At 39.1% G+C, this 16501-nt stretch overlaps 1 protein-coding gene across 5 annotated transcripts in view; it reads left to right on the top strand.

The window, feature by feature from the left end:
* The window catches only part of LOC121947426 (forkhead box protein J3-like), a 75315-nt gene that overhangs the window by 19585 nt on the left and 39229 nt on the right, over window positions 1-16501 (top strand). The window lies entirely within an intron of this gene.

Here is a 16501-nt window from a genome sequence, read left to right as displayed (position 1 = left end):
TGAGCTGGAGGTCCGTGCACGGTGTCAAGTGTATTTACGTATGTGGAGAAAGGCTGTTGTCATTGGCTGCAGGTAGTCATTATGTGGCTGTAACTGCACTGATGCTCCTGAGCTTGTTTCTTATGAGCGCAACTGGAATTTCACTGCAGTACTGTACATGTTGTGATTCAGCTTTGAGACAATCTGTGGAAAACAGTGTGCAGACAGAGAGCGTGTCTGTACATCTACAGTATGTAGCGCTTTTGTACGTGTCGTGTGTGGCTCTTTGTACTAGACGATTACATTGTTTGTGTGTCTACAGGGATGTGTGTTAGTGTGCTTTTGTCTGTTTTCCAAAGTAATATTAAAGGAGGAGAATGCCACAACCATCTGTTTTATTGCGGCTCACCTCTGACTGTGTTGATCCCCTCGTCACTAAGTAACTGTAACATGCATCCCAGCATTCCCAGTGTACATGTCACATTAGTCCAATCTGCTGTCCAGATGTGTGTTTGTGTGTGTGTTTGTGTGTGTCTGTCTGTCTGTCTGTCTGTCTGTCTGTATCAAGGTCATAGTCTCTCTCTTGACACTGTGTTAGAAATTTTGATTCATATTAAACCTTGACTCTAAAATGAAAATCTTTGATATTTTGCTGTCAAAGCTGAAAGCAAATTTAATTACAATTTAGAAAACAAAATCCCAACATCTGACACAAAAACAGTAAAACATGTCAGAATCCAGGAAATGTTCTACTTTTCTACTTTCTAAAAACCTAATGTCACACAGCAGACCTAAGTATTAAGGTGTATAGATTGAACCTTTTTACTGAAGAAACTGAACCTACTTCTTGTCGACAAGTCAGCATGTGACAGTTTAAGGGCGAGTCCATCTGCATTTTTCACAGGTTTTTCAAGTGGAAATGACCACTCAGCTGTTAGCAAAAAGCAGTGATGTAGGTTAGAGCACTGATAATAATAATAATAATAATAATAATAATAATAATAATAATAATACTAATGATAATAATAAATAATGATAATAATAACAAAAATGATAATTATTGAAAGGGTTTGTTTGGATTCTAAAAGTGGGCTTGTATGATGTACTTTCCACAGTAAGCGTAGTTTCACAGTTTTACCTTGCTGTCAGACAGCTCTCTCCAACAGGGAACTAAAGCGGTCATATCGCTCTCTTCAAAGCCACCAGACTCCATTGATAAAAACAGTAATTTTACCTGGCAGAACACAAGCCTTTGCAGCCCTACAGCTATCATTGTGTGATTTTTGCATCTGAAGTAACATGGCATCCACAGCATTGTGATGCTCAGCTTCTGTGTTGTTATAAGTGATACAGCTAATTTGGAATATTGATAAAACACAAGTGACAACAGCAGGGTCTGAAATGTGAAGCGTTGCTGCCTTAAACCTGCATTCTTTGTAATGGCCAGCAGGGGGTGACTCCCCCGGTTGCAAAAAGAAGTCTGATCGTATGTGAGTCACTGACAAAAATTCCCTACTTCTCACTGAATTTATGACCTCAGTAAACTTTTCTGGTTTCAATCGCTAGTAATGCAGCATGATGTTTATTTTGTAAATTATGGTGCCATTTACAGTAAAATAAATGATAAAGCAGAGTATGTTTTAGGGCATGGCTACCATGGTTACAACGCTGACTTGTCAGTCATTATAGAGGGGTGGCAATGCATCTCCAGCCAGATCCACCTGTCGCTTCTCTATAGCTCAACACTCAAATCCCATTATAGTCATTTCCATCCAAAAAACCAAAATGGTAGTCCATAAATGCGATTTGTGACTTCACTGTGACTACATTCACCTTTATTTCTATATTAACACATAATTCACAAAGAAGGCTTTGCTCAGTCACAAAGAGTCACAGGCTCGCTTACTGGTTTATATGTAGCAATGTCATAATTCAGAAACCTGCGTCAGGTCAAGAAAGAAAATGTTTTTCAGAAAATAGCATTTTGACACTAAAACATACATACTGAACCAAAGCTACAGAATTATATAAAAACCTCAAAAAATAGAAAATAATGGACCCAACCTTTAAACATGCTCTTGGTCATAAAAATTGCAATGTTGTTACACAGAGATTAATAGGAAACAAGTCATAGTAAGTTTTACTTATGTAACATGAAATCATCTTGAGATAGGTGATAGATAAAAATTATAATTATTCATCATGAACAACAAAGTTTTTTTTTCCTGATACAAACAAAGACTCATAACATATAGGATATTCCCCAGAGGTTTAAGTTGAACTCTGAAACAATGTGATAACATTTTTGCATTAGGCAATACATAACATTTTCTTATTTGGTAATATACAAGGGCACTTTTCCTTCTCCACATTTGTATTTTTAATATGAACTGTATCGTCTGAAGAACAAATCAAGATTATCAGCAGTGTCATTTTAACACACACAGCACACATACATGCTGCTATTAATTTAACTTGTATGTGTAACACTGCTAGAGCTTTTAATTACATACTAATCACTAATTGCAGTCTCAGTATTAAATTCTTAATTAAACGCGAGGAATTTCTCTTGCTATCTCGTCGAGGATTTGGCACCCATCCAGCACAGCGTTTCGCTCTCTAACCAGCCAGGCCTGTAGCACTCTCCATATGGCTAATAATAGGCTTAAGGCTGGTTCCCGTAGCACTCTGGAATGCAACAATTATACCACAGAATAAGCTTATTCGCTAGTCCCTCGGTTTGTACCCCGCAACGAGATGTGGGCCTGTCTCTTGTCAGATCCTAAATAACGTCAGAGTGTTTTGTAGCACAAAGGAGGAAACTATAGATGTTTGACAAAGTTAGAAGCCCAGCTCCAGTCTATGAGGTGATTTTGTGCCAGCAAAATTATTTTGACCTGAAAAACCAAAGCAAATTATTGTCAGTGATTGTCAATTGTGAGCAATCAATTTGATTTTTAGGTATTTCAAAAAATCAATAGAAAGACAGTGAAAATATGGAATTGATGTAAAAGCTAACTTTGATATAGTACCAGAAACTGTGCATAACAAACACTGTCTCTTTGTCTGTTGCCAGATTAGCTTGTTTATGCTCTGAACAATGTCACTATAGCCAAACATGCACAGTATTATGCGGTGTACTTTTTTACATGAAACCAAGTAGTTATTCCAGCCTGATTGTGAAGACAGTGATCAGCGGAAAGAATAGCCCAGATTGTAGATGAGGCAGACACAGATGAAAGAGAGACAACCACCGTGCACTTCACAGCCCCACTGTCAGGTGAGGGAGAGTCCGCTGTGCCTTCGACAGGTTGACAGCAGTTGTGACACTTTATAGTTTGTAAAGTTAAAGAGCTCAAATGCTTACTTATTATAATAATCTGTGTCCAGTGTATTTAAGTGGTTTGTTTAGTTTTGTGTTTTTACTAAGTGTCCTCACCATGAAAGATGTCAAAAAGAGCTAGATGTTCTCTTCTTTATCATCCTCTTTGGCTTGCCGAACATCAAAAGTGCACGTCACAGCCAACATCTGCTTAGGAGTTTGATAGAAACAGTCAGCTTAGTTTTCTGAACCTGAAATGGTTAAACCTGTTATACCCTTTTGTTTAACCAAAACAAGTGTTCAAGGCTTTGCATTAGATGAGCTTGCCTGTCTCTTTCTTTTTTTTTTTTTAATCATGTGTCACATTTTATGTCACACACGCAACAAAAAAACAGAAAAAAACAGCATGGAGGCCAGTGAAAATGCAATAGTGGTTACTTGTTACTTATTCAGTCTCTCTTTTAACCTCTGTGTCTGTTTGGAAATATGTCTGAGTGCTGCTTGGATGGGGATGGGGGAAAAAGGGGCAAAAATTAGCGTGTCCATCTGGTTCTTTACATGTTCCCATCACTGCCAATCGATTGGAGCTGGAGCAGATAAATACCCATGACTACTGCGGTCATTTGTTCTGGGAATGAATGCTAATTGTAACCTTTCCTACCAAAGACAAAAGACAGATGTCTGTGGGTGTTAGTGGGTTTTTTTGTCCCGTGAGAAAGCAGATGACTGAGCTAACACAAAAGCGATATGACTGTGGCTCTTAAATGTTAGCCACTAAACCAACCTGGATGGCTCAACACAGCCCAGCACTGTTAAATAAATACTTTCATGCCTCACTGTAGCATGGTCTTCATTTCATCAAGAAAGACCGAGAATAGAAAAAGGAGGCTGTCAAACATTATTGGGATGCAGAGTACAACCAGGGCACTCCTTCCTGCTTGTCCTCCTTCTCTGCTCACTCGCCTCCTCTCCCGGAAAGCCGCTGACAGTAACTGTCACTTCACCGCATCGCTCTGCTCGACACAACCAGCAACAGGAAGTGTGCCACTGTGACCTCTTGCTGCTCCGCCACCTAGTTTGGTTTCTGTGTTATTTTTAAACACTATATTAAAATAACAGCTGAAAGCATTTGTCTTTCTAAATCAGCCGTGAAATGAGAGATCCCAGTGAGGATGGTAGCGAGTAGAGTATGTCAAATGTTTGGCAGTTGGAGGTCGGGACACCTCAAAAGGGTTGCAAGATAAATTCAAGGGGCCATGAGACCTGTACTTTTCTCTAATCATTGCTTTTATATTGTGAAAGACTGAATAGTTTCACCGCTTCAGACCTCTTAGGCTGAACTGCTCATGATATGCCATTTTTCTAATAGTGGTGGGAATAGTTTTGCAGAGCGGAGCCGTGAGCAACTGCGACCACTGAAGTCCTGCTGGCACAGCATACAACTGCACAGCATGGCATTGAAAAAGAAGTTGTGTACCTTGTTGACTTGTTGGAGTTTTACTGGTTTGCCAAAAAGTCATCACGTGCAGCTCTTCATTTAAATAGCTTGCTCTGGTTTTTATTGTATTTTAGTTTGGAGACTGGCACTGCACAAAAAATTATGGTGAGAAACACTTAAAATTTACTCCTGTTGCTTCACAATAAAAGCCTCCTGTTTGTTTGCTTGAGGAAAGCTTTGATTGTGAAGCAGCAGTAGCAGCAGGAAATGTTCAGTTTAGATCCACAGTAACTTAGAACAGCCTTGATACAGATATAGAGCGATCAGTGTGTCACACGTGTCAATCTGCATAAGACACAGCTCGTTTGAGAGGGGGTGATTGTCAAAGGTTGGTCGCAGTCAGCCCAGCTACCAAGCAGGACCACTGAGAGGAGACGGTTAAAACACATGTTTTCATGCATGGCGTGTGCCCAGCGTAATAATGAAAGCAGACTGACCCAGGCTTGTTGAAATGCACCACATATGTAATCTGCTCTGCAATGATTCAACTGATTTAGGACACATTTTGCTGTAGCAGGGCTTTCTGGTAGAAATGATACGCTGAATTTTAGTGTAGCCACAAGTGTTTAGCGTTGTGTTTAGATGAAGAGGCAAGCAGGATATCTTTGGAGGGGATCTCCATTTATTCTGACAAAACATAAATAAGAAATAATAAAATTACTGCCATTGACTTTTTCGTGGCTTTCATTGTCTGCCTGAGGATAGGCAGCTAGCACTGTTTGAGTGTTTAGGAAAGAGGTGTGCCTGGATGCAAATAGTGACATAGACGTGGCATGGGAATTTCAAAATAATGGCAAATTCAAGATGTAGATATGTATCAATGTTTTCACTTTGCATCGTTAGTATTGGGTTGCTTATCACTCAATCTATATACATATATCAAGATCAGTTTGTAGCATTGTGTAAAGAGGCATTGCTCCCTTTGCAAAGGTCTTAAAAAGTGCACTGGCCTCAGGAAAAAAACCCTTTGATGGTGGCACAACACCAGGAAGAGCGCATTCAGCGTACTGTAGCTGATTTAGTTAATTTAGAGATAGCATGCAGATTTTTTTCCCCTATTGACCAACAGATTGGTTGAAGAGTGGGTAAAATTACAATCGACCAAGACTTTCTTTGGTTGACTACTGCTCTAACTTTTTTGGAGCTTCTTACCAGATCTCCAGAGACAGCAGCTTGTGCAGCTACAACCCTACTTCCACCTTGTCTGAGATGTCTTTGTGCCAATCTCTTACACACACACACACACACACACACACACACACACACACACACACACGTACACACTCACACACATTAACACATTCACTCATGTCCTTTCTCTCCTCTTTCCATACCACACGAACATATCTGCAAGCAGAAACTGCTACACTAATGCTTTAAAACATGTGTATACTCACACACACTCACACACATTCACACAGATAAACAGGTGTGTGTAACTGCTCACAGGCGCATGCACAGGTGCACACACCTGCCTACATACACAGTTATGCACAGGTGCGTGCGCAAGCAAAACTGAAATACTCACAGCTGCCAGCACACACACATTCAGGCTCACACACTCTGGTGTACAAACACTAACTGCACAGTCTCACACACACACACACACCTCATCTTATAGATGACTTGTGTGAAGTACTTCAGTGAGGGAGTGAGGAGGGCGGGGGAAGGGTCCATCAAATGAAATGAATATGTATTAGATGGGGATTGAAGTAGTGACTTGTATTCAACCCCGCATTCTCACGGAGCGTCTGTCACTCCGTCACCATCAGGATATAATAAGGCATCTCAATGATGCTCAGAACCCAGGAGACTTTCACATCTAAGACACCTGTCCGTATGTGCACGTACCCCCACACTCCCTCTTCCAGCCGACTCCAGCTCTGTGTTTCTTTGTGCCTCTTGCACCCCCCAACCCTCCCCCACCTCCCAGCTCCTTCTCCTCTGCCTTACCTTCAAACTTTACCACATTTTACCCTCTCTTTATGCACTGTATGGGTTCAGCTGAAAGTTAATAAAATATCCTCCGTCTCTCTTCTCTCCAAATATCCCCTCTTGCTATATCTTCCTTCCTTTTCTCTGTGTTTCTCTATCTCTTGTTCTGTCTGTGGGCGCACAAGGACTACCTTTATGATACCACAATGCATTCATCCTGAAGGGCATGGGAGAGATGCTCCTGAATAATGCTGTGTGGGTGTGCATTTGTGTGCGCACACCAAACTCCATAGGCCCTCCATAGTGTAAGACCAAGGCCAGCAAACCTCTCGCCCTTTGACCTCAGTCTCCCTGCAGATGCACAGCTGAGCCGAGATTAACAAAACCCCATACATGAAGAATACCTTTCTTACCTTGAAACACTTGAACAGCTTTTCTTTTACAACCTGCCAAGCCACATTAGTGAATTTATTTTCAAACAAAAACTCAATTATCTTCTTTTCTCCAGCCTCTGAGGCTATGCCATCTCTAAAACCACAATGGTCCAGTATGATGGACTTCACACAGAGCACTTTGTTTCTTTCATTTTTGCATTTGTTTGCAGCTGTCCTGTGTTAATTATATCTCTAATGCGTTAACTTAAAAATTGTGCGTAATTGTTGAAGTGCCATTTTAAGCTTTATACAGTTTATTTTTACATCTTCAGCAGTCCAAAATTGATACCTCGGGTTATGCATTTGCATATCTGTATTTGATTTAAATATCCTGCACACACTCCAACTCCAACAGCCATACGTAAAAAAAGATAGGGTCTCAAATCTCTAACAGGTGGGATAAAGGAGAGAAACCATGAGCATAATTTAATTTTTTTTTCAATTCTCTTTCATTGAAGGACAGATGCAAGTCAAACAATGTTGCAATTGAATGAATATCTTCCTTCTGTTTTTCTTTTCTTTGTCAAGCATCCACTTCTGTACACACATATATATATATATATATATCTATATATATATATATATAAAACAAATAAAAGGAGAAAAGGGGAGGTCTTGTGAATAGATAATGTTAATAATGGTGCATGAGAGTGAATGAAAATATTGTATAATTAGTTAGTATTCCTCTCATAATTTAAAATTTTACTGCAATAATTCCATCAGTACAGTGATAGAGTCATACTTATCAAGCGTGTTTCCATCCACCTTTCTTTATATGCACTTTCAATTTGCACTTAAAAATCATGAGTGGAAACACAGAAAAATTGGTTTAACAATCAAAACAAAAAGCAACAGTGTAATGGACATGCGTAATTTTGAAGCAGACAAAAAACAACAGATATGTATGGAGCAATAAGACAAGGGCTGTAACTTACAATCATCTGCCTTATTTTTGTTCAATTAATAAATGAATGGTTTTGTACATAAAACATCAGAAAATAGTGAAACATGCATTGTGTAATTTCCCACCAACCAACATACCAGTATGATAAAGAAAGGTATCAAACTGTCACATTTAAGAAGCATGAATCCCCCAAATGTTTGGCTTTTATGCCTAAAAAATTACTGTATTACTGTAACAGTTATTTGTCTGTCGAAATAGTTGCCATTTAATTTTCTGATGATCATTTTTTTTTATTAATTGACTGATCGTTTTACAGCTCTAGATTAGACTGTAACAATCATCAAATTAATTCATGAAACAAACATCATATTTCCAAAAACATTTCCACTTTTTTTTGAGGTTTGACGCTCTTTAAATTGAATCATCTTGTTGCACCCTTGTCTTTTTCTATAATGGCACCCAACTGGAGAATTAGCCCACCAAGTGTTTATCTCGATGCACCCAGCTCCTAATTTATTATAACAGTATACGGATTGAAATTTGTATTTTCTTTTGCTGGGATTACTGGAAATTTGGCTAAATTTGTGCTGCATTTGGATGGATACTTGACCACTGATTGATCAAATGTTTATCATACTTCATGATGTAAACTTAGAAAACAGTGTGTTCATGTAGGATCCAATCACTCATAGAAATGAGAAATTCTGCTTGATTAAAAAAAAGGCCTTTTGCTTTTGTTTATCACAGAAATGTTGTTTGGTAGTAGTTGTTGACCTCACTCCTAAAGTTTTTAATCAAACAGGCTTGCACCACAGCTGCTTACCTGATGATTCAACCAGGAGAGTTTCATGCCCATATAAGCGCTGAAGCACTCCAACTATGAGTCACCTCACATTGTCTAGCAGAGTTTGAATGGGACTGGAAACCCAGGCACCCGAAAGTACTTCCTCCCACTTTGCAACTCTATACCAGTTGGGCTGCGCTGTATGTTTCTAGTGCATCCAACTTCACCAACGAACCATTTCAGTGTAATCAGCATAGTTGTTGTTAAAATGGGCCAAGTGTTGTTGCCTCACTTGTGAAACTTTTCAAGACTGTTTAATTCAGTTTAGAGGGAAATGCCATCTCATGTTGCCCCTTTGTATTTAACTCAGCTGCCATGACCCAAATCTTCCAAACCTACCCACTTATGTAACTTAAGTCTTCTCTGTGTGAGCTGTTTCCTTGGCGTACACACACACACACACACACACACACACACACACACACACAGAGCAAGCCTCCTGCCTATGGCCAGAATATCCTTCTGGCGTCTTAACCTGTACCCTACTTCATCCGCGCACACACACACACACACACACACACACACACACACACACACACACACAGAGACACACACACATACTTTAACCTCTTCATCCATTTCTGCCAACCTTAAAACGTGTCACTCTTTCTTTGATCACTTTTCCTGACTGATCCACCCACCCACACACACACACTCCTCACACTCCTTTACTCTGCCTTCCCTCTCCACCCTGAAAGCATGTTTCCAAAACCTGACTTTTTGTCACACATCACATTATATCACATTGCATTTTGTCAAAAAGTCATCCATGCTTATCAAGCCCGCCTTATATAACTAACCTCTTCAAGTCCAGGATGCTGCACCCTGCTTTAAGGAGCAGCAGCAGCAGCAGCATCTTCCTCATACTGATATAAACACTATGGACTGTACATACCACACATGCATGCACAAATTCTCATATCTAATTATAACTGCATCAAAACGGTTGTTTGACCTTATTTTTCTGCAACATAGCTCTTAATCTCTAGCCTCTAAAAATTGCTGGGAAAATCAAGAGGCATTATGGGAACTGGGCACATAAGGTATAGTGTAAAATGATTGGATGCAGGTGCACTCTAGTCTGCACTCACAATGATATATACGGTATCTTAATGCGTATATTCACACATACACACTCCTAGTCAAACAAAACAAATATCCTTTTCTAATGCTATCTATCCATGTAATGTAGGAAAAACAAATTTAGGTTTTGTTGTCATTTAATTACATAATAAATTCTAGTTAGTTAAACGTTTCCTTATCATATGGAGAAATGTGTATCACAGTCTAATCATTTAAACAATGATGCCATTGAAACACAAAGAATAATGAGATGTAGTTATTGCCTAACATAATATCAGAATCTTCTAAGTTTTATGTTTTTTTTCCTTAAAAAATGTCCTTAATTTATTGAAATAAAAATATTGCCATGGTCCATGGGTATCATGTGTCTTCTTAGCTGAATGAACTTAAAGCCAAAAGTGTTGTCAAATGGAAATGCCATAGATTGTCTAGTTCATCATGTTGTACACATTTCCATCAAATTCAGTCAGAAATATATGTGGTCTCAAGAAATGCTGGAATTTGCATTACAAATTAGGAATTTTAAATGTAATAATTCAATTCAGTTTTTTTTGGGCCCATCATAAAATAAACTTATTCAGGTTTAAAATTGGCTTTATTTTCAAATATGATTTTGGCCTTGTTTATAAAAAAAAAACAAGCCAATAGAGATAAAACATTTATTGTGTTGCATTCTGTTTTGCAATAATGCTTTCATTTTGTCTTGTGTTAAAAATCCAATGCAGCCTTTTCTTTTCCAGCGCTGCACTTTGGCCTATCCCTAAAATCACAAACTCACTCACAGCCACTCAGTCACACAGTCACTCCGGCCAAAAAGAGGACGCAAAGAAAGCATCTGGTAAATGAGTAATCTTAGTATAGTAGTGTAAGTAGTAGTATAGTAATATAGTAGTCAGCCGTAGAACAAGCTGCACAGCAGGAGTCAGGAAATTAAAAGTGTATCTATAGTTGTTGTGGATTGCCAAGCAGAGTGAAACACCAGCTGCCATAGACACAAGGTCACCACATTGTTTAAATGTGGGGCAAAAGGAGCAAATTGCTTTTGGAAGAAATACATTATGTTGCACTACTTTGTTCACATGCAAAGTGACAGAAATAGATTTGGTAACATTTTTTTTTTAAAAAAAGGAGCAAGAGAGAGAAGTTTAGCTTCTTTCTCACTGCCACCTGGCTGGCCTATCCCGGCATGAAGTGTATGACAACATTGGATTGTAGTTTATGAAAAACATGAACATGCCAGTATTGCTGATTTTGCTGAGTTTTTCTGGACTGCTGGGTAAAGAGAAGGCAAAGGCTGATTGACTGTTTTTAAGGACTTTTAAGATGTTTTCCTGCAGGGAAAACAGCGAGTGCTTATGTTGTGTTGTGTCATTTTTCTCATGCCAAAGTTATAGAGATGAACTAGTGATCTTCTTCAGTGTCCTTCCTATTCACCCAATCACACGCAGACACGCTCACAGATACAATGCCCGTGACCGTGTGATCCATCAGCTGCTGGGCAGGAATGGCGTGGCCCCAGCCCGGCCCAATAAGCTCATTAATCAGGCAGGGTGAGGTGGAGTGGGTGGAAGGAGGGCACAGCAGTGAATCTCATTATCTTACTTCACAGCGCTGCTAATCAGTACAATTATTGATAATGACTATTCTCATTCAGTGAGGAGATATTACTATTTTCGTAACATGTAAGAGAAAAGGAGGCATTCGCACCGATGTATCCATTATGCTCAAACTGATGCTTTCTGGGTGGAAGGTCTCTCTTCACACACATTTTCCTTCTTGAACAGTATGTCCTTGCAGATGTTAGTGGTGAAATTTGTATGCTTTATGTTCCTCTATGTTCTGTTTTATTTGTCATTGACCTTTTTTGGGTGTGTTTTGTGTGGGCGGCTAAGAGCGAGCGTGCATGTGTCATTTATGGACTTTTTGCGACAAAGGCTCCCTGCAGAACATATTAAAAATGAAATGGTAATAATAATCATAATTGAAATGAAATTGTAATTGTTTTTGATAACAAAGTCTTGGTGATAATGACCTAATCAAGTTTTACTTGTGTTGGTGCAATGCTGACATTATTTTGTGGGTGACAGTCGAAGCTTTGAGACGATAATTGACAGGAACATTTTGAGACAGAACATCAAGCAGAAAAATTCATTGTTTATTTCACATCAAACATGAGCTATATGATAATGTCCATATATCTGTTCTGTTGGTTGGGCCATGCTGTAAAATCTGACAAGTCTATCTTAAAAAATAATCTTGGATCTAAAATAATCTTGGGAACTGATTGCCTTGAAAAAGGAAAGTAAATATAACTACAAATCTTAATTTATCTTTACTTTATATATAAGTGTTAAGTTTACTTGAAATTTATGCATTTTGTGACGTTGGAGCAACTTAGAAATGACAAGTGAAATGAACTTGTTCTTACTAAGTGTTAATAACTTCAGTAAACCAAGTTAGTCTGACTTATTTCGATCATGACAGAGAGAATTTTGCCAATGATGAAGTTCGAAGATCTGCCAGTTCTGCTTGTTGACATGTTTAAGAAAATACAGATATGATTGACAACCAGCACAATACAGATATAAAGCAAAGTAAACTTGGCTTACTGAAGTTGCTAAAACTTAGAAAGATTGATTTCATTATACTTGTCATTTTGCAGCAACTTCACAAAATTAAGCGTAACTAAATTTCAAGTAAACTTAACACTTACATATAAAGTAAACATCAATTAAGATTAATATTAATATTAATGAACATTTCTCTCTCTCTTTTGTAGTGGGCTGCCACAAATATATGTAATGTGTGGGAATATCTTCTATAAGCCAAACAAAATTGTGTTTATCTAAACTAATCTCTGTCCTTTGTTGTCTTAACTGAAGGAAGTGAACCTAAAAATGAATTTTTTAATTTTGTAAGTTTAATTTGACAAAGAAATGTATGCCTGCAGCCTGTAACAGGTCCCCTTGCTATGATAAATGTTATGGACTTCGAAGTGGACTTGTGCAGCAAGTTTAATAGCATTAAACGCTGGAACAGGATAGAAAGATGTTGATAATTCCTACAAAGCAGACTAGAGATGAGCAATATGATGCCAAATGAAATGAAAATTATAACAATCAATGTTGAACCGTATTCTAAAAATAACATTTTCTTGCCATAATGGCTTGCTGAAAACTACAAATCAGTATAAAATTATATGCTGAAATATGATTTAAATACAGCAGACCGTTAGCACTGATCATTAACAAGATAAAGAAATAAGTATAATGTGAAAACTTGTTTGTTTTGATTGTTCGGTATCCCGACATTTTGATTGGTTTAGATTAAAGGGTGTATCACCAATCATAAGGGACACACTGATCAAAACAAGCTTCCCAAACATCCCAGAAATAACATTGTAAGGGGACAGCTTCCTCAAACAGCAGGGAAAACCTCAGCCAGACTTAATGACACGATCAAAATAAGGCCAACTCTTAACGTCAGCATTGGTAACTTTTTGGTCCACTGTCCAGCCCCAGCAGAAAACGCACACATGCTTGAAAGTGAAAAGTGCCAGAGTGTGCAAAGTCGTAAATACACAGTGTTGTGCAGACATTGCAAGTAGTGCACAGGTGTGCAAAAACTGCCTGGGTAAGAAAAAGAATAGTGTGTAAACAAACAGGCAGAGCTTAGCAAAGTTAGATGGTCTGGCTGCTGAAGTGACAACCGGACTCAATGTTAATGATCCAACGCCACCTCCCACAGGAAAGTTTTCGGAACAGATGGTTGCCTTTGTGTGCCGAGTCGGTGGCAGTCCTCCTTGCCTTTTTCATCAGCCGACTGTCATGCGTTTCCTTGATGGACGGCCACGTACAGCCAGTGACCCGCTAAGTGGAGCAGCTGAAAACTGCTGGAGCTTTTCTCCAGGAGGAGAAGGGGCGAGGCAGAGGTGGATCAGGCTTTTATGGTATGCTAGAGACGGAGAGAAAGGTGGTTACTGTAGGAGAAGCAAAGCTGGTGTTGAGCAATGAGAGCTCAGGAGAAAGAGCAGAGAAATACCTCCTATCCCTCTGTCTTCTCCCCTCCTCCTCCCCAGTGGTATTAATTAGCAGCAGCAGATGAGTGGAGAGCGGAAGCCTGAAGGGAGAACAGGTTCATGTCAGGTTAGACTGCACTGTTGTGAGCTCTCTCTCTCTCTCTTCCTTTGCCTCTTTTAACAAGACAACACACACACACACACACACACACACACACACACACACACAATAAGAAGTTAAAAAAAATTGGGGAAATTTCCCCCCCCCAGCATAGCCAAAACTGTGATTTTTTTGTTTGTATAAAAAAAGGAAGGTGGGCGGCCAACTTTTTATTTTTGTTTGGAAGGACAGTGAGTGAAATGACAGTGAAATGACATTTTCACATGGACATAGTCAAGGTCACCCTAACATTTAAGCAAACCTCGTAAGGAAAGGATTTTATTAGAATTTAAATGTAGGACATTTCTAAGTGTTACAGTGTATTTTAAGGTGATTTCAACTTCAATTTTCTAAAGAAAACAAACACAAAAAACATTTTAAAGTAAAATCACATCAAATGTTGGATTATCCTAGAAAACATTACAGAAGCATTTTCAGCAGGCCTTTTGAAGTATTTACTTATTTAATTGAAGAAGGTTTAAAATGTGCCACCTTAAAAAAAATGCAACAGCACAAGTAAAAGCTTATGAAAATCCAAGGGGGGTGTGGCTTGAGTTGGTTTTTGCAATGGACTGCTCCCTTGACCGCAGTATTTTATGATCCAAATCAGTTGCACAACACTGTTCTGTCTTATCTGTTCTTGCGCTTTCAGTGTCCTCTTTTCAGACCACAACTTTATCAGTAAGGCCTACAAAAGGGTAAAAGTAGACTGAAGTCTTGCCAGTACTTTCATTTCTTAATATTGTTCTCCACCCACTCCAAGCATTTTGCTTCCCCGAACACATGCATTAAATTTTTTAAAACCTGTATGATGTAGAAAGAAATTACAACCATGTGACATCCTATATGGCTATGCAAGTACTGCAAACTATCTCTGCGGCTCTGCACAAGCTTTTCCGCAGAAGTATAAATAGGGTGTTATTTGTCCAGCTTTTAGGAAGGCTCGTTTTGATGAAATGTAGGTTGTAGCTGGCTGACTACCTTGCTGCAGTTGGAAGGAGGAGTTGTTTGTGTTTTCAGATTTTTTATTTAAAGTTATTGACCCAGGAAGCTTGAATCTATGAATATCTGTCCAACTTTATCAAACTGTTTTTTCCTCTTCCTAACATACAATGAGAGAGTGATTTGTCATGGATGGAGCGCAAAAAAATGTCCACATATACTATGAATGAATGTTCAGGGTGCCTATTGAGCCCCGTTAGAGCCCAAGGAAAAGCTTGCTAGGTCTGAGAAGCACAAAGCTTTGCAAAAATAGAGCCATGTGGAGTTGTTTTTCAATTAAGCGTCACTTTGCTCAACCTGACGCGTGGAGGAAGTTGGGATGTCATCACTGGCAAAGACTAAAACAAGCTGATATTCATTTGTTTGCTTTTGAGCATCGCATCCAGTTAGCAAGAGATATTACGTCAACTAATAATGCGCAGGTTAATCCACAACCAACAGTGTTACTAGAAGATATTGCTGGTTCAAGCAGGTCAGAATGTGACAAAGCAGAGCTCTGAGTACATTATTAATAACTTACAGAGACTGCACACAGTAGTCCACCCTCCACCTTCTCTTCCCTTCTCTGTCCCTCTCTCTAAAACACACACACAAACTCTCTCTCTCACACACACACACACACACACACATACACACACACCCCTTGGAGAGCAGAGTAGCAGTTTCAGTTCTCCCTATTATATTTCCCTGGAAACAGGAAATTGTTTAGATATGTATTCCAAGGAATCTCATTTCCTCGGATTAAACCCTACTCCAGACTGGGACCACTGACACTCACACCTCCTCCTCACAGCTCGGATAGATTGTTGCTCAGACTCCCTATGTCTTCTCCGCTTGTCTACATTGAATACACTGCAGGCACCATTTTCAGTCGTCACTTTCAGGTGTGTCTTACGGAAAAAATACACTTACTTTGGATCAATACGTCCGTCTACGTCAGCAGCATAACGGCAATTCACTCGACATGGTAAACAGTGGAAAGTGGAAGACTGTCTACTCTACCGTCACTAATGGCCAAAACAGAGGTCTGGAGCTAGACTCTAGCTCAGCTTCAGCAGATGCAGCAGAGGCTACGGAGAGTGGCAAGATAATATGTCAGTGTTGCTTGGATGATGTTGAATGAAAGGAAGCCTGTATACGGCTACTGATAATTTTGTACAGAAAAAAACATTTTTTAAGTCTTTCTTATCCCATTAGTTATTTTGTGACCTGTCTGAGGGTCCCAACTCCAAGGTTGTGAACCATTGGTATAAGGGACATATCCAGAAGTGCTGTTGCAATGATCATTAGAGACTTGTACCAGAATCAGCTGATAGTGTAAT

The sequence above is a fragment of the Plectropomus leopardus genome, chromosome 8 (assembly GCF_008729295.1).
Source record: "Plectropomus leopardus isolate mb chromosome 8, YSFRI_Pleo_2.0, whole genome shotgun sequence".
NCBI classification, from domain to species: Eukaryota; Metazoa; Chordata; class Actinopteri; order Perciformes; family Serranidae; genus Plectropomus; species Plectropomus leopardus.
This window is presented reverse-complemented; position numbering and strand designations above follow the sequence as displayed.